Source organism: Schistocerca serialis, chromosome 1, assembly GCF_023864345.2.
Source record: "Schistocerca serialis cubense isolate TAMUIC-IGC-003099 chromosome 1, iqSchSeri2.2, whole genome shotgun sequence".
In the NCBI taxonomy this organism is placed as follows: domain Eukaryota; kingdom Metazoa; phylum Arthropoda; class Insecta; order Orthoptera; family Acrididae; genus Schistocerca; species Schistocerca serialis.
In genome coordinates this window covers 739,806,754-739,829,749 of record NC_064638.1, presented here as the reverse complement: position 1 = coordinate 739,829,749, position 22,996 = coordinate 739,806,754, and the positions used below count along the sequence as shown (strand labels likewise).

Sequence of the window (22,996 nt, the reverse complement as noted above, 5' to 3'; positions counted from 1 at the left end):
ACACCTACTACGTTTCCTTCTCTCCCTTTTCCTGCTACCGAATTCCAGTCTATGAAATTATCGTCACCCTTCACTATCTGAATAATTTCTTTTATTTCATAATACATTTCATCAATTTCTTCGTCATCTGCAGAGCTAGTTGGCATATAAACTTTTACTACTGTAGTAGGCGTGGGCTTCGTATCTATCTTGGCCACAATAATGCGTTCACTATGCTGTTTGTAGTAGCTTACCCGCATTCCTATTTTCCTATTCATTATTAAACCTACTCCTGCATTAACCCTATTTGATTTTGTATTTATAACCCTGCAGTCACCTGACCAGAAGTCTTGTTCCTCCTGCCACCGAACTTCACTAATTCCCACTATATCTAACTTTGACCTCTCCATTTCCCTTTTTAAATTTTCTAACCTACCTGCCCGATTAAGTTATCTGACATTCCACGCTCCGATCCGTAGAACGCCAGTTTTCTTTCTGCTGATAACGACATTCTCCTGAGTAGTCCCCGCCGGAGATCCGAATGGGGGACTATTTTACCTCCGGAATATTTTACCCAAGAGGACGCCATCATCATTTAACCATACAGTAAAGCTGCATGCCCTCGGGAAAAATTACGGCCGTAGTTTCCCCTTGCTTTCATCCGTTGGCAGTACCAGCACAGCAACGTCGTTTTGGTTAGTGTTACAAGTCCAGATCAGTCAATCATCCAGAGTGTTGCCCTTGCAACTACTGAAAAGGCTGCTGCCCCTTTTCAGGAACCACACGTTTGTCTGGCCTCTCAACAGATACCCCTCCGTTGTGGTTGCACCTACAGTATGGCTATCTGTATCGCTGAGGCACGCAAGCCTCCCCACCAACGGCAAGGTCCATGGTTCATGGTGGGGGGGGGGGGGGTATTTCATTGTATTTCCCTCAATTTTTACGTATCCCACATCAATTTTTCGTGATTATAACAGGTTTTCCTCGAATTTTACCGATTTTATATCATCTCCATATTTGTTCCATTTTCATATGTAAATGGTCATGTTGCTGACTGTACCAACCTACTAAAAGATCCTAAGACTTGCCCTCTCCCCAATGAGCCCCTTGCATGCCTTTAGGATAGGACGAGCATGGAAAGTATGGTACCAGTCGTTTCGTATATATATGAAACTGAATACTAAATTTAAGCCCAAGATGTTACAGCAAAATGGTCTACTTCGCATACATCTTCGATCGTCTAGAGGAGGATACCGAAATAGGATTTCATCGATGCGCGTGTTCCATCATACATGAGTTGGAAGTCCTCTGATGACTGTGGTTTGGAGAGGTTTGCTGCTACCAATCACATGAAGATAGTGCTCCAAGTCGCACACAGTACAGGCAATTGTATACGAGTCGACCGCATGCTATAATACACAACAGATGCACCCTGAGAGAACAATGAAAAAAATGCAGAATGAGATTTTCACTCTGCAGCGGAGTGTGCGCTGATATGAAACTTCCTGGCAGATTAAAACTGTGTGCCCGACCGAGACTCGAACTCGGGACCTTTGCCTTTCGCGGGCAAGTGCTCTACCAACTGAGCTACCGAAGCACGACTCACGTCCGGTACTCACAGCTTTACTTCTGCCAGTACCTCGTCTCCTACCTTCCAAACTTTACAGAAGCTCTCCTGCGAACATGCAGAACTAGCACTCCTGAAAGAAAGGATATTGCGGAGACATGGCTTAGCCACAGCCTGGGGGATGTTTCCAGAATGAGATTTTCACTCTGCAGCGGAGTGTGCGCTGATATGAAACTTCCTGGCAGATTAAAACTGTGTGCCCGACCGAGACTCGAACTCGGGACCTTTGCCTTTCGCGGGCAACTGCTCTACCAACTGAGCTACCGAAGCACGACTCACGTCCGGTACTCACAGCTTTACTTCTGCCAGTACCTCGTCTCCTACCTTCCAAACTTTACAGAAGCTCTCCTGCGAACATGCAGAACTAGCACTCCTGAAAGAAAGGATATTGCGGAGACATGGCTTAGCCACAGCCTGGGGGATGTTTCCAGAATGAGATTTTCACTCTGCAGCGGAGTGTGCGCTGATATGAAACTTCCTGGCAGATTAAAACTGTGTGCCCGACCGAGACTCGAACTCGGGACCTTTGCCTTTCGCGGGCAAGTGCTCTACCAACTGAGCTACCGAAGCACGACTCACGTCCGATACTCACAGCTTTACTTCTGCCAGTACCTCGTCTCCTACCTTCCAAACTTTACAGAACTGTAAAGTTTGGAAGGTAGGAGACGAGGTACTGGCAGAAGTAAAGCTGTGAGTACCGGACGTGATTCGTGCTTCGGTAGCTCAGTTGGTAGAGCACTTGCCCGCGAAAGGCAAAGGTCCCGAGTTCGAGTCTCGGTCGGGCACACAGTTTTAATCTGCCAGGAAGTTTCATATCAGCGCACACTCCGCTGTAGAGTGAAAATCTCATTCTGGAAACATCCCCCAGGCTGTGGCTAAGCCATGTCTCCGCAATATCCTTTCTTTCAGGAGTGCTAGTTCTGCATGTTCGCAGGAGAGCTTCTGTAAAGTTTGGAAGGTAGGAGACGAGGTACTGGCAGAAGTAAAGCTGTGAGTACCGGACGTGAGTCGTGCTTCGGTAGCTCAGTTGGTAGAGCACTTGCCCGCGAAAGGCAAAGGTCCCGAGTTCGAGTCTCGGTCGGGCACACAGTTTTAATCTGCCAGGAAGTTTCATATCAGTGCACACTCCGCTGCAGAGTGAAAATCTCATTCTGGAAACATCCCCCAGGCTGTGGCTAAGCCATGTCTCCGCAATATCCTTTCTTTCAGGAGTGCTAGTTCTGCATGTTCGCAGGAGAGCTTCTGTAAAGTTTGGAAGGTAGGAGACGAGGTACTGGCAGAAGTAAAGCTGTGAGTACCGGACGTGAGTCGTGCTTCGGTAGCTCAGTTGGTAGAGCACTTGCCCGCGAAAGGCAAAGGTCCCGAGTTCGAGTCTCGGTCGGGCACACAGTTTTAATCTGCCAGGAAGTTTCAAGTTTCAATGAAAAAAATGGTTAAATGCATAATAAAGGACATGCAGCAATATCTCCCTTTCACCCTCTCGTCTGATCACTTCATCTACTTCCTATCATTCTTTAACGCAGGTCCATATAAGTATAGAGGCAGACGGCTCTCTTTTCCAGGAAAACGTCAAAGACAACAGTCATCTTGCACGTATCACTGTTATCTCATTAGACAGTAGAATGTTGCCTTACTGTTTATTAGATGACACGGCAAGGTTGTGATTGACGGAGAGTACAGAGAAGCATATTGTAAATACAGTTCGTTAGTGTTTAAAAAACCTAAACAATCCTGCACAGGATAAAACATGTGATTCACCCTGTAGTTTTTTATTTACTTTTTTATTTGCACGTCAAGTTCCGTAGGACCAAATTGAGAAGCAAATCTCCAAGGCCATGGAACGTGTCAGTACGAGATATTACAACATAAAAGTAATAACAGATAAAAATAAAATTTTTACGAACCCCAAAAAAGCCAAGCCATAAGTTTAAGAAAATACAGTCTACAATACAACAAGAATCAGTTTAATTTTCCAATGAACTCCTCGACAGAATAGAAAGAGTGACCCATGAGGAAACTCCTCAGTTTCGATTTGAAAGTGTGGATTACTGCTAAGATTTTTGAATTCTAGTGGTATCGTATTGAAAATGGATGCAACAGTATACTGCACACCTTCCAACACAAGAGGTTAGGAAGTCCGACCCAAATGCAGGTTTGATTTCTGCCGAGTATCAAATGAGTAAAAGCTGCTTATTCTTGGGAATAAGCTAATATTGTTAACAAGAAATGACAGTAAGAAATATATATACAGCGAGGCCAGTGTTAAAATACCCAGACTCGTGAATAGGGGTCGACAAGAGGTTCGTGAACTAACACCACTTATTGCCCGAACCGCCCGTTTCTGAGCCAAAAATATCATATTAGAATGGGAAGAGTTACCCCAAAATATAATACCATACGACACAAGCGAATGAAAATAACCAAAGTAGACTAATTTTCGTGTCGAACGATCACTCACTTCAGATACTGTTCGAATCGTAAATATGGCAGCATTAAGTCTTTGAACAAGATCCTGAACTTTGGCTTTCCACAACAATTTACTATCTATCTGAACACCTAAAAATTTGAACTGTTCAGTTTCACTAATCGTGAAATTAAAACCTCAGGTTTTGTTGAATTGTGTGTTAGAAACTGTAAAAACAAGTCTTACTGTGATTTAGCGTTAGTTTATTTTCTACAAGCCATGAACTTATGTCATGAACTGCACTATTTGAAACCGAGCCAATGTTGCACTCAACACCCTTTACTACCAAGCTAGTGTCATCAGCAAACAGAAATATTTTAGAGTTACCTGTAATACTAGAGCCATATCATTTATATAAATAAAGAATGTTGGCCACAACACTGATACCTGGGACACCCCCACTTGAGAGTACCCCACTCAGACCCCACATCACAGCCATTCTTAACACTGCGAATAATGATCTTTTGCTGTCTCTTGCTGAAGTAAGAGGTGAGCCAATTGTGAGCTACTCCCCGTATTCCATAATGGTCCAACTTCTGGAGCAATATTTTGTGATCAACACATTCAAATGCCTTAGTTAAATCAAAAAACATGCCTAGAGTTCGAAACATTTTGTTTAACCCATCCAGTACCTCACAGAGAAAAGAGAATATAGCATTTTCAGTTGTTAAACGACTTCTAAAACAGAACTGTACATTTGATAGCAAATCGTATGATATAAAATGACGTATTATCCTTACACACACAGCCTTTTCAATAACTTTAGCAAACACTGGTGACATATAAATAGGTCTAAAATTGTCTACCTTGTCCCTTTCTCCATTTTTATAAAGCGGCTTTACTACTGAGCGCTTTAATAGTTCAGGAAACTGACCATTCCTAAAGGAAAAATTACAAATATGGCTAAATACATGGCTAACATGTGCAGCACACTACTTTAATATTCTGCCAAGCACTCCATCATAACCATGAGAGTTATTAGTCTTCTGTGACTTAATTATTGACTCAATCTCCCCCTTGCCTGCATCACAGAGGAATATTTCAGACATCAATGTCGGAAAGGCATTTGCTAAGAGAGTTATATGATTCCCTGTAGAAACTAAATTTTTATTTCATTCACCAGCAATGCTCAGAAAACGATTGTTAAATACTGTACATATATCTCATTTTTCAGTAACAGAAATATTTTTATTATGAACTCACTTTATATCGTCGACCTTTTGCTGCTAACCAACACTTCTTTCACAACTGACCATATGGTTTTAATTTTATCCTGTGAATTAGCTATTCTACTTGCATACCACACGCTCTTTGCCTTCCTAATAACATTTTAAGCACCTTACAGCACTGTTTGTAATAGGCTACTGCAGCTTGATTGTGACTACTTCTAACATTTTGATATAATTCTCGCTTTGTTCTACATAACATCCTTACCCCACTAGTCAGCCACCCAGGCTGCCTTTTACTGCTAGCACCCCGTTTAGAACGTTCTAATGGAGAGCAACTCTGAAAGACCGTGAGAAATGTGTTAAGGAAAGCATTATATCTGTCATCTATGTTATTGGCACTATAAACATTCAGCCAGTCTTGTTCTTTGATGAGGTTTAAAAAACTCTCTGTTGCAGTTGGATTGACTTTCCCACATAGTTTGTAATTACATGTGACATTTGTTTGAGTAGAAAAGCCTTTTAGTGTTAAAATTTTTGCATCACGGTCTGAAAGGCCTTTCACTCTCTTACTAACAGAATGCCCATCTAGTAATAAAGAAAGAATAACACTATTGTCTATGGCTGTTCTACTGATCCCCTGCACCCTAGTTGGGAAAAAAACACAGCCTGCTTCAGGTCATATGAATTTAGGACATCTACCAACAAACTTTTTCTTGCACCATCACACACAAAATTTATATTGAAGTCACCATATATAACTAATTTCTTGTACTTACTATACAGTGAATCAAGAACCCTCTCTCGCTTGAGCAGAAATGCTCTGGAGTCAGAGTTAGGGTACCTATAAAGAACAACAATTAGAAGTTAAGTTTTACTAAATTCATCTGCCCCTGCACAACACTCAAATATCTGTTTAGTGCGTAGCCGAGACACGTCTATGGACTCAATAGGAATACTGTCTTTTATGTACATGGCCACTCACCCACCCGCAAGGAAATCCTTGAAAAATAGCCAGCTAAACTCTATCTTGGTAAAGGAAGCTTCTGAGTTGTCAAATTATTTAAGTGGTCAACATCTGTAAGCAGATCACGAACTTTATCTCTATCATCTTTTATATTTTGATGAAATTCGCTAATTGCTTCTCTACTTGGAAACATGACGTCCTCTGAAGGTGAGCCCTTAGAGTGACTTCAATCAGGTATACCTATCAGCTGGCTTCACCCCAGCCGGTAATACAACACTCTTTAGCTAAGGACACTTTAAAAAAATGTATAAGGCAGTTCCCAATAACTTTGGGATCACATTTGAGCTTGTGATCCACGTGGTCATCCACGGTGAACATTCTATTCCAGCCGTCTTATCGCTGTCGACGAAAAATGACTACTTCCCTGATTCCTGGTGCTTCCATGTCAATGTTTTGTCGTATTACTCTTGCTGTCGCATACTCATTACCATGTACAGTCGTGCTCAAAAGTATCCGAACGACCTGAATTGCATTTCGCCTGATTCGCATGCAACCGGCATAACGCAGCTGTCTAGCAGGTCCTCTAATCACTCCTTGGTACAGTCGTTTGACTATTGAAAATGGTTCCAACAAGTCTCCACTAGGAAACACTGTTCTGTATCTCAATAACTCAAGTTGTAAAGTAATACCACGATACTACAAATATCAGGGAACACCTTATCACAGATAAGACTGTCCTTAAGGCTTGTAAGCTCACATTTATTACAATAAATGACATATCTGAAATGTTACCACTCTCATTATTACATCAGATAGGTAATGCCCGTAGTAAGTTTGTCGTATTCATGATTTACTCTTGGAAGTAACAAATGGTTCAAATGGCTCTGAGCACTATGGGACATAACATCTGTGGTCATCAGTCCGCTACAACTTAGAACTACTTAAACCTAACTAACCTAAGGACATCACACACATCCATGCCCGAGGCAGGATTCGAACCTGCGACCGTAGCAGTCGCGCGGTTCCGGACTGAGCGCTTTAACCGCGAGACCACCGCGGCCGGCTTGGAAGTAACGTACCGTCTTTATTATTTAACACAAAATGACATTAAAAATTTAAGATATTCACGAGCAGCTAGTTGAGAATATGTATGAACTTCAAATGACACGACGAACCGTCTCGTTCTGCATATGGATTCAAACCCAGGTCATGCAGATTAAGCAAAGATTTCGTGACTGACGGAAACTAACAGTCATTCCTGATTAGGCATACAGAGAGTGATATACCTCGATTTTAGACAGTATCAGTTAACAAATATCAACTTTAAATTACATAACGCAGACATTTTTAACGGACGCGAATTCCTACCCAGCATCTACTGTCCCTGTTAACGAACTACGAGAGATGTTAAATATTGCTTCTTCACAAGTAACTTACTTGAAATGACGTGAGGTAAAGCTTTGTGTTGGACAGGGATTCGAACCTAGAACATAATCGGATTGATATCGAAGCACAATCAACTGTGACATATCGGATTTTCTCGGCAGTAGCTAGATGTTTTAACTGAAATGACGAGACGAAACATTAATTTTTTCCTTCCCAGGACTCCAACCCGGCACCTATCGCTGTTATATTCTAGAGAAAACGAACGTTAAATATGGGTTTGTTGCAACAGCAGCGACATGTGAGCATGTTTTAACTAGAAATAATATGACGAAGAGTTCAGTGCTGACTGGGAATAGAGCCCCACACATGTCGTTGTTGACTACACACAAAGGGGCGTCAGCTACCGAATTTTTCGCCACCAGCAGCTCGGAATAACATCTTGAACTTACAGTGATCTCGCAAATAGTTCTGTGTGTCACTGTGAGTCAAAAACGTCAAATATCGTTAGTGTTGACAACGAATGAAAATTCATTAAACATCAAAATTATTATCCACCAGCAGAGAGGTGTTCTCATGCTAGAGCTTGATAATACATAATGAAATCTTTAGTGCCGGACCAGGATTCGAACCCATTCACGCGCAACATGTGGAGATGTTGAGGAATCTGCAGTTTTGAACAAACAACAAATTGCAGCCGAGCTGTATTGTCACGAAGGGATCAAATTCCGCGTTAAGGGCGGTCTGAGTTGCATTCCCAGTTCAGAACCAATTTTATCGACATACAGAAGCTCACATAAAAGATGGAATAAGTGTCCTGTGACCCTACATAACGTTTGTTTCGTCACTAGAAATAAATAACTAGTATAAGAAAGGTTACTGGTGACAGAGTTTCTACATGTCGCCACTCCAGACTTTATTGTGGTTCAAACTAATTTCTACTTGGCAGAGGAGGAATATCATTTTTAATGTGAATTGCAGACCACAGTACCATTATATCTTCTTCGCTTGGTGTAGCCAGAAGAGAATGGAATCTGTCTCTCCCTATCTAAAATCACTGACAGAAGTTCGAATCGAACCCAGACCGTAGGTATATGACCTTATCATCAGTCCAACAGACCACCAAATCCTCTTCTCCGTGACTCGTTTTTCTATTGCAACGCCGTTGCGCCACACTGGATGAAAATTCTGACACATAGGCTCCCTGTAGTAATTTGCAGCATGTTCAGTAAATTCATTTACTTGGTTGACCGAATCACCATGAACTAGCTGCCTCGGCTATCCAGTGCATACATTCGACTCTATTTTGTAATCACCGAAGTAGAATCACATAACTGCCACCTACACAGAACAGCCAACAGTGTAGGATGCAGAAATTTAAATAGGAAGTGTTCCTTTCCACTTGAGCTACTGTATTGCGCTTTCTGTTTGTTGAAAACGTCGAGCAGTGCAAAAGAAAAGCTGTAACTGTTTGTCTCTCAGAAGTCTAGACCCGGGTATATGCATTATCTCACAGTGGAGTGGAAGGCAGAAGTTCTGGAGGAATTGTTGAGTTCATGGTAAGTGTCGCGCACTGTAGATAAGATGTCGCGAGTTCGAGTACATTCACTGCTTCTGCTGTCTGCTAACGTTACAAATCTAATGGAACTTTGAACATAATTCCCTTCAATTCTCAACCCAAAATAGTCGCATGTCAAAAAAGGGGTAACTTCTGCGACATTTTGTTCTTTTCAGGCTTAATAGACATCCAGGGAGCAGAGGCATCTCGAAACTCTTGTATTATGTATGGGGATAGCGCATCGTGCCAAAATGCGCCAGAAAAGTATTTTTTACATTAGCTGTCGTGTGGTAGTGGCATTTTATTCTTCTTCAAACCTTGTTTGACAGCTTTAACTCAGAACAAGTTTTCTACATGCATGTGATCAGTAAACTGCATGTGCATTGTCCGACTGTTATAGATAACATCAGAGAATTCGCATATATCCTTGATGATTAATATCTCCCTCATGTTTACTATTGTTTTAACAACACTAAAGGAAAACTTACGAAAATTGTGCACTGTATTACAAGAAATGAAATAAAACTACCCACGATAACCTTACGACGAAAGTCTGTTTTAATAAAACTGAGTATCTGTACACAAGCGTGCCTCTATGGACACGAATTAGTAAAATACTACTCATTTAGATTTTGATTGGGTTTGTGTTTAACTGGCATGCTGTGACATACTCAAGGGGTACACAAATGTGGCATTTCATAAATAAAGTTACATATTCCTAGAACCCAAAATTTGCTTGGCAGCAGCGGAAAGAGGCGTTACCTGTTGTGCAGCATTGTAAGTTTTTCACCATTGCACTATGAGCCGAAAGTATTTTCTTGTGATTTCCTTATCGATGTTTGATCTGACTGCTTGTAGCTCTCCCACAGAAGGGATAGAAACGTTGTCGTTAGTGAGACTGGAACTGCGAACCATAACTGACACTTTTTCACAGGTCATCACGTTACCAAAGAGCTGGCGAAGAGGTATGTGTCTTAGCTTCGTCTTACGGGTCCAGTGGTTGTTAGAACTCGTAAACCGCTATTTAAAGGACGAGATTAGTTGCGATTTCCACGTGCAACGACTTTCCTGTGCTGAAAACCGTAAATTTACAATCTTTTATTACACCTCAAGCGATAATAACTCAGATTATGACAGGTAAAATCAAGTGAACTTTGAGGCTTATTTCCGTGCACACCAGGAAGTAACTCGTCGATCACAGAGTTGCCAAACATACCCTTCCTTGTTGCCAAATCTCAGTCACAGTACCAGCAGGAAGAAGACGAACCGATGTGATCCTACAGCGGGCTGGGAAGTGACCATAGCTGGCGTCTCCAAGTCGCGGCTGCTACGGCCTGGAATACGTAATGCGTCTGATTCGGATTTCTGTAACTAGGTTTAGGGACTGGAGCGTTATTAATAATACTCAGAACTGACTGCAAACCAAGCATCATAAATCAGTAACTCTCATAGTTGTTTTTACATTTCTTTCGTAAGTGTACTCAAAACTAAGAACTCATTCACAGAAATTTTCGTGCCTCGCTGATAGTCGAGCACAACAAACAAATAAAAATAAAAAAAAGAATGTGTGTGTGTGTGTGTGTGTGTGTGTGTGTGTGTGTGTGTGTGTGTGTGTGTGACAGACAGACAGAGAGAGAGAGAGAGAGAGAGAGAGAGAGAGAGAGAGATAAAAATCTAAAAGAATGAGAGAGAGAGAGAGAGAGAGGGTAAAAAATCGTTGTAAAGAAATTGAATCATGGTATGTAAAGAAATCTTTCATTAAAATAACACATTCCACAACATTACGAAATGATCTATGGAACAAGAATTAATGTAATGTAATCTAATCTAATAATGTCGTATTGAGAAATAGCAATGAAGAGTCATGAATTACCGAAACTTTCGACAATTCAAGTAACCAGGTCTAAACTTGACAATAAAAGACGACAATTTTTGTAATAAACCGGGACTCCTATCAAGACCCGTTCGTCCCTGTTAACTAACCACGAAAGATGTGTGATATACCTCCATTCTGAAGTAACAAAGTGTGCATGCAAATAAAGATGAAGTGCATGATGTGGAGTTCTGTGACGGAGATACGAACCCAACATATAATCGGATTGTTAACTAAGTAAAATCAAATGTTACGTATCGGTTTTTCTTACCAGCTGCTAGGTGTTTGAATCTAAAACAAGGATACAAACTTTCGTGCCTAAGCGACAATCGAACTGCACACCTACTGTATATCCACGAATATAGCTTAAGTATCAGCTGCTTACTCACCAACAGTAAGATGTGTGTGTGTTTGACCAGAAATAACGGCACCTAATGCGATTGTTGGCAACACATAAACAGACATTAAAAATGCACGTTAATTTTCACTAGCAGGCCGATAAGCACGTTATAGGGCTTGAAATGACATTATGAATATTTTTGTATTGGATCAGCATTCGGACCCACATACTTACCTTTGGAGGAGACCTAGAGGAGATGGCAGTCTTGGGAAAAGGAACAAAATAGTTGAACTATACTGTTCCGAGAGATTAAAATCCTCGAAAGAGCAGATACGAACTCGAATCACAGTCCAGCACCAAATTTTTCAACGTTTCTAGTTCAATCAAATATCAGTGAAATAAGAACCCTGTTCCTTTAAATGACTATCGGTTCATCAAATAAAATAAAATTTTCTAATGTAAGTAAGTTTACTGGCGACTGTATTTCTGTTTACCATGACTTCCGCTCTGTCATTTCCCAACGTAAACCGGCTCTGTCCATTTGGTAATGAAGGAACGTGATGTTTAATGCGGATTCTGGATTATAACGTCTTTCTCTTGAGGTTACCAGAGGTAAAGCAAATCTGTTTGTGCCTCTTAAAAGTAAATGCCTGATCCCACGCATTGCACCTGTGATAGTTCGTTCCACCAGGCCACTGTGGCCACATTTCCCAGCCCCAGGAGTGTGCTGTAACGGATGATGTGCTTAGCTTACAAAATTAGTCGCGGTGGAAAAAATGCGATTCTATTCAATGGTTAAGTAGAAGCAAGCTTCTGACGCGGAGATTATGCTATTCTCATGTCAGCACGATGTAAAGACTCTTCTAGGCCTCATAGGCTAGCCATTTTGAAATTTTCACAAATTCACTAAATTTCTTAGTTCGAGAAAACCCACTGTGAAGTGTGAAGTTACCGGATAATTCGATTGTTACCGACATTATTACTATCATTTTCTTCATACTGCTACTGGAACACATGTGCTTTTGGTCATTATAGAAGTAGTTTCCCAAGAACAGGTTCTTTCCCTCTCTGCGGGATCCTTTTCATGTTAATATCATACATCAGCAATTACTCGAAAAATACATTAAAACTACAGTAATTGATGAAGACGTTACTTGATAACAAATACGTGCTGCCTTTCTTCATTTACTTGCACCTAAAAATGGCTGTCGAATACTGCCAACCCAATAGCCAAGGGATCTTACTGCCTTCCGATATACGTCGCTGTCAGATCTTCCATATGATTTGGTCGACATGACATGTTTCAAGTTGTGTATGACAGACAATGTTTTAGAAAATCAATTGTTTTCCTTTGCAAAAAACAGAAATATTTTCATTCTAAGCTATCCAAGTACAAAATTTTCGCAATATTAGTTCAAATTTAATATTCGCTTCTGTAATGTAGGAAAGTATTTCATAGTTGCAAAACTCGCATCCAACTCTCTGACCTTACACTTAGTCGCTGACCACAAATTCTAGCTCAGAGTGACACCAGTTTAAGTAACCTAATGTAGCGAAGACTGTTTGCCAGTGCTCTCTCTCTCACTGGAAAAAACGCAATTCACTCATTTGGCTCCGTAAGTACACTGTAACAGTAATTTCTGTGTGTATACAATGCATACAGGTTGTAGAATTTAGTGGTGCTCTCTCTTCCACTTCTGTATACAATATGCCTGACCTATACGGGCCCTGTATCATTACAGGCCCTGGGCGGTGCAACATCATACTGACAATAGTAATGTGCTTATACTGAAAACCTGACTGTTCGTTTTACCTGATTTTGTAATCATTTAAATAAAACAACATGACCTTCCAGTGGGTGACATTTCGTCCCCCTTTTCCTTCTGTGAAATTTTTCAGTAAGCTTTTTGCTTTACAACCAGCGAAATGCTTCAGAGTAAGGCCGGTAAACGATTCACAAACCACGATTTAGTGCCGTTAAGACGATTTCCTTAAACATTGTCTTAGCTGAAGGAATTTTGTTTCATCTTAAATCGTCTTAAGCAGCAACGTTCACAGATATCTCAAATAGGTAAAAGCTCGTTATCCAGGTACGAAGGTTGTAAAACAAACTTCCCACACTTTGTGTTACGTTGATCTTTTCGTCCGATAGCACTGCGTAAGTATTTTGTCTAAGCGCGATCACAGGTAAGTGTTCCTGTAGCTGTGGGAATCATTGGTTGAATACGAGTTTATCACCAATGGGTACAATTATTTCGTTCCTTTTCCCAAGACTGCCATCTCCTCTAGGTCTCCTCCAAAGGTAAGTATGTGGGTCCGAAAACTGATCCAATACAAAAATATTCATAATGTCATTTCAAGCCCTATAACGTGCTTATCGGCCTGCTAGTGAAAATTAACGTGCATTTTTAATGTCTGTTTATGTGTTGCCAACAATCGCATTAGGTGCCGTTATTTCTGGTCAAACACACACACATCTTACTGTTGGTGAGTAAGCAGCTGATACTTAAGCTATATTCGTGGATATACAGTAGGTGTGCAGTTCGATTGTCGCTTAGGCACGAAAGTTTGTATCCTTGTTTTAGATTCAAACACCTAGCAGCTGGTAAGAAAAACCGATACGTAACATTTGATTTTACTTAGTTAACAATCCGATTATGTGTTGGGTTCGTATCTCCGTCACAGAACTCCACATCATGCACTTCATCTTTATTTGCATGCGCACTTTGTTACTTCAGAATGGAGGTATATCACACATCTTTCGTGGTTAGTTAACAGGGACGAAAGGGTCTTGATAGGAGTCCCGGTTTATTACAAAAATTGTCCTCTTTTATTGTCAAGTTTAGACCTGGTTACTGGAATTGTCGAAAGTTTCGGTAATTCATGACTCTTCATTGCTATTTCTCAATACGACATTATTAGATTAGATTACATTAGATTAATTCTTGTTCCATAGATCATTTGGTAATGTTGTGGAACGTGTTATTTTAATGAAAGATTTCTTTACATACCATGATTCAATTTCTTTACAACGATTTTTTACTCTCTCTCTCTCTCTCTCTCTCTCTCTCTCTCTCTCATTCTTTTAGATTTTTATCTCTCTCTCTCTCTCTCTCTCTCTCTCTCTGTCTGTCTGTCACACACACACACACACACACACACACACACACACACACACACACACACATTCTTTTTTTTATTTTTATTTGTTTGTTGTGCTCGACTATCAGCGAGGCACGAAAATTTCTGTGAATGAGTTCTTAGTTTTGAGTACACTTACGAAAGAAATGTAAAAACAACTATGAGAGTTACTGATTTATGATGCTTGGTTTGCAGTCAGTTCTGAGTATTATTAATAACGCTCCAGTCCCTAAACCTAGTTACAGAAATCCGAATCAGACGCATTACGTATTCCAGGCCGTAGCAGCCGCGACTTGGAGACGCCAGCTATGGTCACTTCCCAGCCCGCTGTAGGATCACATCGGTTCGTCTTCTTCCTGCTGGTACTGTGACTGAGATTTGGCAACAAGGAGGGGTATGTTTGGCAACTCTGTGATCGACGAGTTACTTCCTGGTGTGCACGGAAATAAGCCTCAAAGTTCACTTGATTTTACCTGTCATAATCTGAGTTATTATCGCTTGAGGTGTAATAAAAGATTGTAAATTTACGGTTTTCAGCACAGGAAAGTCGTTGCACGTGGAAACCGCAACTAATCTCGTCCTTTAAATAGCGGTTTACGAGTTCTAACAACCACTGGACCCGTAAGACGAAGCTAAGACACATACCTCTTCGCCAGCTCTTTGGTAACGTGATGACCTGTGAAAAAGTGTCAGTTATGGTTCGCAGTTCCAGTCTCACTAACGACAACGTTTCTATCCCTTCTGTGGGAGAGCTACAAGCAGTCAGATCAAACATCGATAAGGAAATCACAAGAAAATACTTTCGGCTCATAGTGCAATGGTGAAAAACTTACAATGCTGCACAACAGGTAACGCCTCTTTCCGCTGCTGCCAAGCAAATTTTGGGTTCTAGGAATATGTAACTTTATTTATGAAATGCCACATTTGTGTACCCCTTGAGTATGTCACAGCATGCCAGTTAAACACAAACCCAATCAAAATCTAAATGAGTAGTATTTTACTAATTCGTGTCCATAGAGGCACGCTTGTGTACAGATACTCAGTTTTATTAAAACAGACTTTCGTCGTAAGGTTATCGTGGGTAGTTTTATTTCATTTCTTGTAATACAGTGCACAATTTTCGTAAGTTTTCCTTTAGTGTTGTTAAAACAATAGTAAACGTGAGGGAGATATTAATCATCAAGGATATATGCGAATTCTCTGATGTTATCTATAACAGTCGGACAATGCAGATGCAGTTTACTGATCACATGCATGTAGAAAACTTGTTCTGAGTTAAAGCTGTCAAACAAGGTTTGAAGAAGAATAAAATGCCACTACCACACGACAGCTAATGTAAAAAATACTTTTCTGGCGCATTTTGGCACGATGCGCTATCCCCATACATAATACAAGAGTTTCGAGATGCCTCTGCTCCCTGGATGTCTATTAAGCCTGAAAAGAACAAAATGTCGCAGAAGTTACCCCTTTTTTGACATGCGACTATTTTGGGTTGAGAATTGAAGGGAATTATGTTCAAAGTTCCATTAGATTTGTAACGTTAGCAGACAGCAGAAGCAGTGAATGTACTCGAACTCGCGACATCTTATCTACAGTGCGCGACACTTACCATGAACTCAACAATTCCTCCAGAACTTCTGCCTTCCACTCCACTGTGAGATAATGCATATACCCGGGTCTAGACTTCTGAGAGACAAACATTTACAACTTTTCTTTTGCACTGCTCGACGTTTTCAACAAACAGAAAGCGCAATACAGTAGCTCAAGTGGAAAGGAACACTTCCTATTTAAATTTCTGCATCCTACACTGTTGACTGTTCTGTGTAGGTGGCAGTTACGTGATTCTATTTCGGTGATTACAAAATAGAGTCGAATGTATGCACTGGATAGCCGAGGCAGCTAGTTCATGGTGATTCGGTCAACCAAGTAAATGAATTTACTGAACATGCTGCAAATTACTACAGGGAGCCTATGTGTCAGAATTTTCATCCGGTGTGGCGCAACGGCGTTACAATAGAAAAACGAGTCACGGAGAAGAGGATTTGGTGGTCTGTTGGACTGATGATAAGTTCATATACCTACGGTCTGGGTTCGATTCGAACTTCTGTCAGTGATTTTAGATAGGGAGAGACAGATTCCATTCTCTTCTGGCTACACCAAGCGAAGAAGATATAATGGTACTGTGGTCTGCAATTCACATTAAAAATGATATTCCTCTTCTGCCAAGTAGAAATTAGTTTGAACCACAATAAAGTCTGGAGTGGCGACATGTAGAAACTCTGTCACCAGTAACCTTTCTTATACTAGTTATTTATTTCTAGTGACGAAACAAACGTTATGTAGGGTCACAGGACACTTATTCCATCTTTTATTTGAGCTTCTGTATGTCGATAAAATTGGTTCTGAACTGGGAATGCAACTCAGACCGCCCTTAACGCGGAATTTCATCCCTTCATGACAATACAGCTCGGCTACAATTTGTTGTTTGTTCAAAACTGCAGATTCCTCAACATCTCCACATGTTGCGCGTGAATGGGTTCGAATCCTGGTCCGGCACTAAAGATTTCATTATGTATTATCAAGCTCTAGCATGAGAACACCTCTCTGCTGATGGATAATAATTTTGATGTTTAATGAATTTTCATTCGTTGTCAACACTAACGATATTTGACGTTTTTGACTCACAGTGACACACAGAACTATTTGCTTGATCACTGTAAGTTCAAGATGTTATTCCGAGCTGCTGGTGGCGAAAAATTCGGTAGCTGACGCCCCTTTGTGTGTAGTCAACAACGACATGTGTGGGGCTCTATTCCCAGTCAGCCACTTCTACCCATGCGATCATGACATCACTTCTCGTATCGTATTCTAAAATTGCTTGTGAAGATAGTACCGTTGCCAGCATCTAGCACAAATTCACTATTTTCCTGTCGGATGTCATGGTATAGGACTGTGCTCAAATGCATCCAGTTACCTCCATCCACATATTCTACATTTGCAATGCATTTTCTATGTCTTCTGCATGTCTGTGTCCGCACATGTGTCGCAGATAGCTCCACAAACGGAACTCCATATAGTGCAGGTAATTTCCCCGACAAATGCTTTAACTAAATGAGTAAACTGCATTACAAACACCACTTTGTATCCCATAAATTATTTAAATAAACAGTAATCCACACATTGTGCAAATTGTTTAAAGAATAGCCCATACTCCAAAATCGATTTCCCTCCAAATGGCCAATCAAATGAGGCTTTCTCCCGTCAATTTCCAGGTGGGACAGGGGAGGGAGAGGGCTGGTAAGTTTCCCACAGGGGGTTTAATTAATTTATCGAGTCAGTTAATTAGTCAATCACCTGAAAATGTCAAGGCACAGCGTGCCCAAGGGTATAGCGATTGTATAAAGCCTACTATGCGAGCAAAAACAGCCCAACCGCTGCTGAAAAGAGGTTTGCGACCGAGTTCAAGCAGAAGACAACCGGTCCAAGTGTGCGAACAATAAAGAATTCGATTCGCAAGTTTGAGAGGAACGGGTAATTTTCGTGATGACCGTGTTGGCAACGTCGGTCATCCAAAACGGGTGAAAATGCCTGAAAACATCGAGAAGATAAGCGCTGTGTTTCAAACCAGCCCCCAGGAAATCGATCAGACGAGCTACACAACAGGTGGGAATCAACTGGGAGAAACTGCAACAGATTGTTGTTGAAGACCTGCATCTCTTCCCGTACAAACTTCAAACCCATTAGCCATTAAGCCCCAGGGCCAAGGAACAGCGGCTTTTCCGCCAACTCTATTGTCCACAGAACTGACGAACAGGATTTTGATGTGAATATGATTTGGTTTAACGACGAAGCTTATTTCATTTGGATAGGTTCGTCAATACGCAAAACTGGCGGATTTGGGAAACTAAGAACCTGCGTTTCGCGATCGAGAAGTCTCTTCGCCCTCATCGGGTAGCTATGTGGTGTGCAATGTGCAGTCACGAAACAAACGGGGGGGGGGGATATTCCTTGATGGAACGTACTGAAAGGTACGTGAAGGTTTTGGAAGATGATTTTATCCCCATTATTATCCAAAGTAACCCTGATTTCGACAACATGTGGTTCGTGCAAGACGGATCTCGCCCCCGTCGAAGCAAGAGGGTGTCTGATATCTTGAAGACCACTTTGGGGACCGTGTACTGGCTCTGGAAACCCAGAGACCACTGGCATGGGCCTCTCCGGATCCGAACACATGAGACTAATTTTGTATGGCTAAAGACAAGGTGTATAGCAACAACCCCAACACCATTGCTGAGCTAAAAACAGCCATTCAGGTCATCGACAGCATCGATGTTCCTAAACTTCAGCTTGTCATGTAGAATTTCGCTATTCCTCTGCCCTGCATCATGGCCAATGATGGCAAGCATATAGAACATGTCATAACCTAAATCCAAGTACCTGTAGTGACGTTTACATGTTGAATATATATATATATATATATATATATATATATATATATATATATATATATATATATATATCACCTCCGGCCGTAATAACGGCCTTGATACGCCTGGGCATTGTGTCAAACAAAGCATGGATGGCGTGTACAGGTACAGCTGCCCATGCAGCTTCAACACGGTACCACAGGTCATCAAGAGTAGTGACTGGCGTATTGCGACAAGCCAGTTGCTCGGTCACCATTGACCAGACGTTTTCAGTTGGTGAGAGATCTGGAGAATGTGCTGGTCAGGTCAGCAGTCGAACATATTCTGTATCCAGAAGGGCACGTAGAGGATCTGCAAACATGCGGTCGCGCAGTATCCTGCTGAAATGTAGGGTTTCGCAGGGATCGAATGAAGGGTAGAGCCACGGGTCGTAACACATCTGAAATGTAACGTCCACTGTTCAAAGTGCCGTCAATGTGAACAAGAGGTGACCGAGAAGTGTAACCAATGGCACCCCATACCATCACGCTGGGTGATACGCCAGTAATGCGATGACGAATACACGCTTCCAATGTGCGTTCACCACGATGTCGCCAAACACAAATGCGACCATCTTGATGCTGTAAACAGAACCTGGATTCATCCGAAAAAATGACGTTTTGCCATTCGTGCACCCAGGTTCGTCGTTGAGTACATCATCGCAGGCGCTCCTGTCTGTGATGCAGCGTCAAGGATAACGGCAGCCATGGTCTCCGAGCTGATAGTCCATGCTGCTGCAAACGTCGTCGAATTGTTCGTGCAGATGGTTGTTGTCTTGCAAACGTCCCCATCTGTTGACTCAGGGATCGTCACGTGGCTGCACGATCCGTTACAGCCTTGCGGATAAGATGCTTGTCATCTCGACTGCTAGTGATACGAGGCCGTTGGGATCCAGCACGGCGTTCCGTATTACCCTCCGGAACCAACTGATTCCATATTCTGCTAACAGTCATTGGATCCCGACCAACCCGAGCAGCAATGTCGCGATACGATAAACCGCAATCGCGATAGGCTACAATCCGACCTTTATGAAAATCGGAAACCTGATGGTACGCATTTCTCCTCCTTACACGATGCATCACAACAACGTTTCACCAGGCAACGCCGGTTAACTGCTGTTTGTGTATGAGAAATCGGTTGGAAATTTTGCTAATGTCAGCACGTTGTAGGTGTCGCCACCGGCGCCAACCTTGTGTGAATGCTCTGAAAAGCTAATCATTTGCATACCACAGCATCTTCTTCCAGTCGGTTAAATTTCGCGTCTGTAGCACGTTATCTTCGTGGTGTATCAATTTTAATGGCCAGTAGTGTATATAGTCTCATGGACTTTTCGATTGGAGAAGCGGCTTGCGTTCATCAACGATACAGGTAGCCATACTGCAGGAGAAACTGCAATTGGGGGGGGGGGGGGGGGGTATGGGGGTATCTAGTGAGAGGCCAGACAAATTCGTGGTTCCTGAAGAGATGCAGCAGCCAGTTCAGAAAACTTGTGTTCCGAGGATCGGAGTGTGAAATGTTGAATCTCCTAATCACGCAGGGAAATGGATTGGTTGAAGTTCGATATAGTGGGAGTTAATGAAGTTCAGTGGCAGGAGGAACGGAGCTTATAGTCAGATGAATATAAAGTCAAATAGGGTCAATTAAGGATTAAGTTTAATAATGAATCAGAAAAAGAACGGGACAGTGAACACACTATTGTAGCCAAGATACAGACAAAGCCAACACCGACAACAGTAGTACAAGTTTATATGCCAACTAGCCCGGCAGATGATAAAGAGATTCAAGAAATGTTTGATGAAATAAAAGATATTACTCAGACAGCCAAGGGAGATGAAAATTTGATTGTGATGGGGTCCTGAAATACGTCAGTAGGGCAAGGAAGAGAAAGAAAAATTGTGGGTGAATATGGACTGGGGGAAAGGAATGAAGGAGGAAGCCGCCGGGTAGAATTTTGCACAGAGCATACTTTAATCATTGGAAAACTTGGTTTAAGGATTATGACCGAGGTTTTTTTATTTGGAAGAGACCTAGAGACACATGAAGGCTTTAGACAGTTTATGTAGTGGTAAGATAGTGATTTCGCAAACAGATTTTAAGTTGTAAGACATTACCAAAGGCAGATGTGGACTCTGGACACAAATTATCGGTTATGAACATCAGATTAAAACTGAAGAAATTGGAAAGAGGTAGGAAATTAAGGAGATGCGGATAGATTGAAATAACCAGAGGTTGTTGAAAGTTTCAAAGGAAGCATTAGGGAACGACTGAATAGAACACGGGAAAGGAATTCAGTAAAGACGAATTGTTAGCTTTGGGAGACGAAATAGCGAATGCAGCAGAGGATCAAATAGGTAAAAAGACAAGGTCTAGTAGAAATCCTTGGATAACACAGGACACATTGAATTTAACTGATGAAAGGAAAAATATAAAAATGCAGCAAATGAAGCAGGCGAGAGGGAATACAAACGTCTAAAAATGAGAGTAATAGGAAGTGCAAATTGGCTAACGAGGAATGGTTAGAGGTTAAATGTAGGGATTTAGAAGCACATTTCACTATGGGAAATATAGAGGAAAATTAAAGAGATTTTTGGAGAAAAGAGAAGCAGCTGTACGAATATCAAGAGCTCAGATGGAAAACCATTACTGAAGAGGAGAAAGCTGAAAGGTGAAAGGAGTATACAGAGGCTTTATACAAGGGAGATGAACTTGAAGGCAATATTATGTAAGTGAAAGAGATATAAATAGAGATAAAGTGGGTGATACGATACTGCGAAAAGAAATTGACAGAAAGTAAGTCGAAAAAAGGCCCCGGAAGTGGATGACATTCCCTCAGAACTACTGATAGCCTTGGGGGAGACAGCGTGACAATACTCTTCCATCTGGTATGAGAGTTGTATTAGACGGACGAAATATCCCAGACTTCAAGAAGAATGTAATAATTCCAATTCCAAAGAAGGCAGGTGCTGACGGTGTGAATATTACGGAACTATCAATTAATAAGTCATGGTTGCAAAATATTAATACGAATTCTTTACAGAAGAACGGTAAAACTGGTAGAAGCCGACGTCGGGGAAGATCGGTTTGGTTTCCGGGAAAGTGTAGGAACACGCTAGGCAATACGGTCCATACGACTTATCTTAAAAGGTAGATTAAGGAAAGGCAAACCTGCATTCATAGCATTTGTAGACATAGAGAAATCTTTTGACAATGTTGACTGGAATACTCTCTTTGAGATTCCGAAGGAAGAAGTGGTAAAATACATGGAGCGAAAGGCTATTTACAACTTTTACAGAAACGGTAGTTATGAGTCGAGCAGCATGAAAGGAAAGCAGTGGTTGGGAAGAGAATGAGCCTGGGTTGTAGTCCTTCCCCGATGTTATTCAACCCGTACGCTAAGCAAAAAATGAAGGAAACGATAGAAATATATGGAGGAGAAACTGAAGTTTACGGAGAATAAATCAAAGCTTCAAGGTTTGCTGACGTAGTTTTAATTCTGTCAGAGATAGCGAAGGACTTAGAAGAGCAGTTGAACGGAAGGACAGTGTCTTGAAAGGAAGATATAAAACGAACTTCAACAAAAGCAAAATAATGGTAACGGGACGTAGTTGAATTAAGTAAGGTGATGCTGAGTGAACTAGATCGTAAAATGAAACAGTAAAGGTAACAGATGATATATATTATTTGGTTATTAGAACAACTGATCTGTCAAAGGATAAAAAAGTGTTTCTGAAGAAGAGAAATTTGTTAACCCTGAATATAAATTTAAGTTAGGAAGCCTTTTCTGAAGGTATTATTTCGAGTGTAGCCTTGTGTGGACGAAAAACATGGATGATATCAGTTCAGACAAAAAGAAGATCTTTTGAAATAGCGTCTTACAGAAGTATGCATAAGATTAGGTGAGTAAATCGCGTAACTAACGAAGGGTTACAGCAGTAAATGAAATCAAAGAAAAATTTGGAGTAGGCATCGAAGTTCAGGAAGAAGAAATAAAAACATATGTTGTACCTCTTTGTCGCTGATCAACGTCTCAGG

The 22,996-nt window shown here is 41.3% G+C and overlaps 1 non-coding gene across 1 annotated transcript; it reads right to left on the bottom strand.

Annotated features, from left to right (window-relative positions):
* Nucleotides 1–1,802: 1,802 nt before the first annotated feature.
* On the bottom strand, nt 1,803–1,877 carry Trnas-cga (transfer RNA serine (anticodon CGA)). Its single transcript has one exon. It is a non-coding gene; the product is annotated as a tRNA-Ser (tRNA).
* Nucleotides 1,878–22,996: the final 21,119 nt, after the last annotated feature.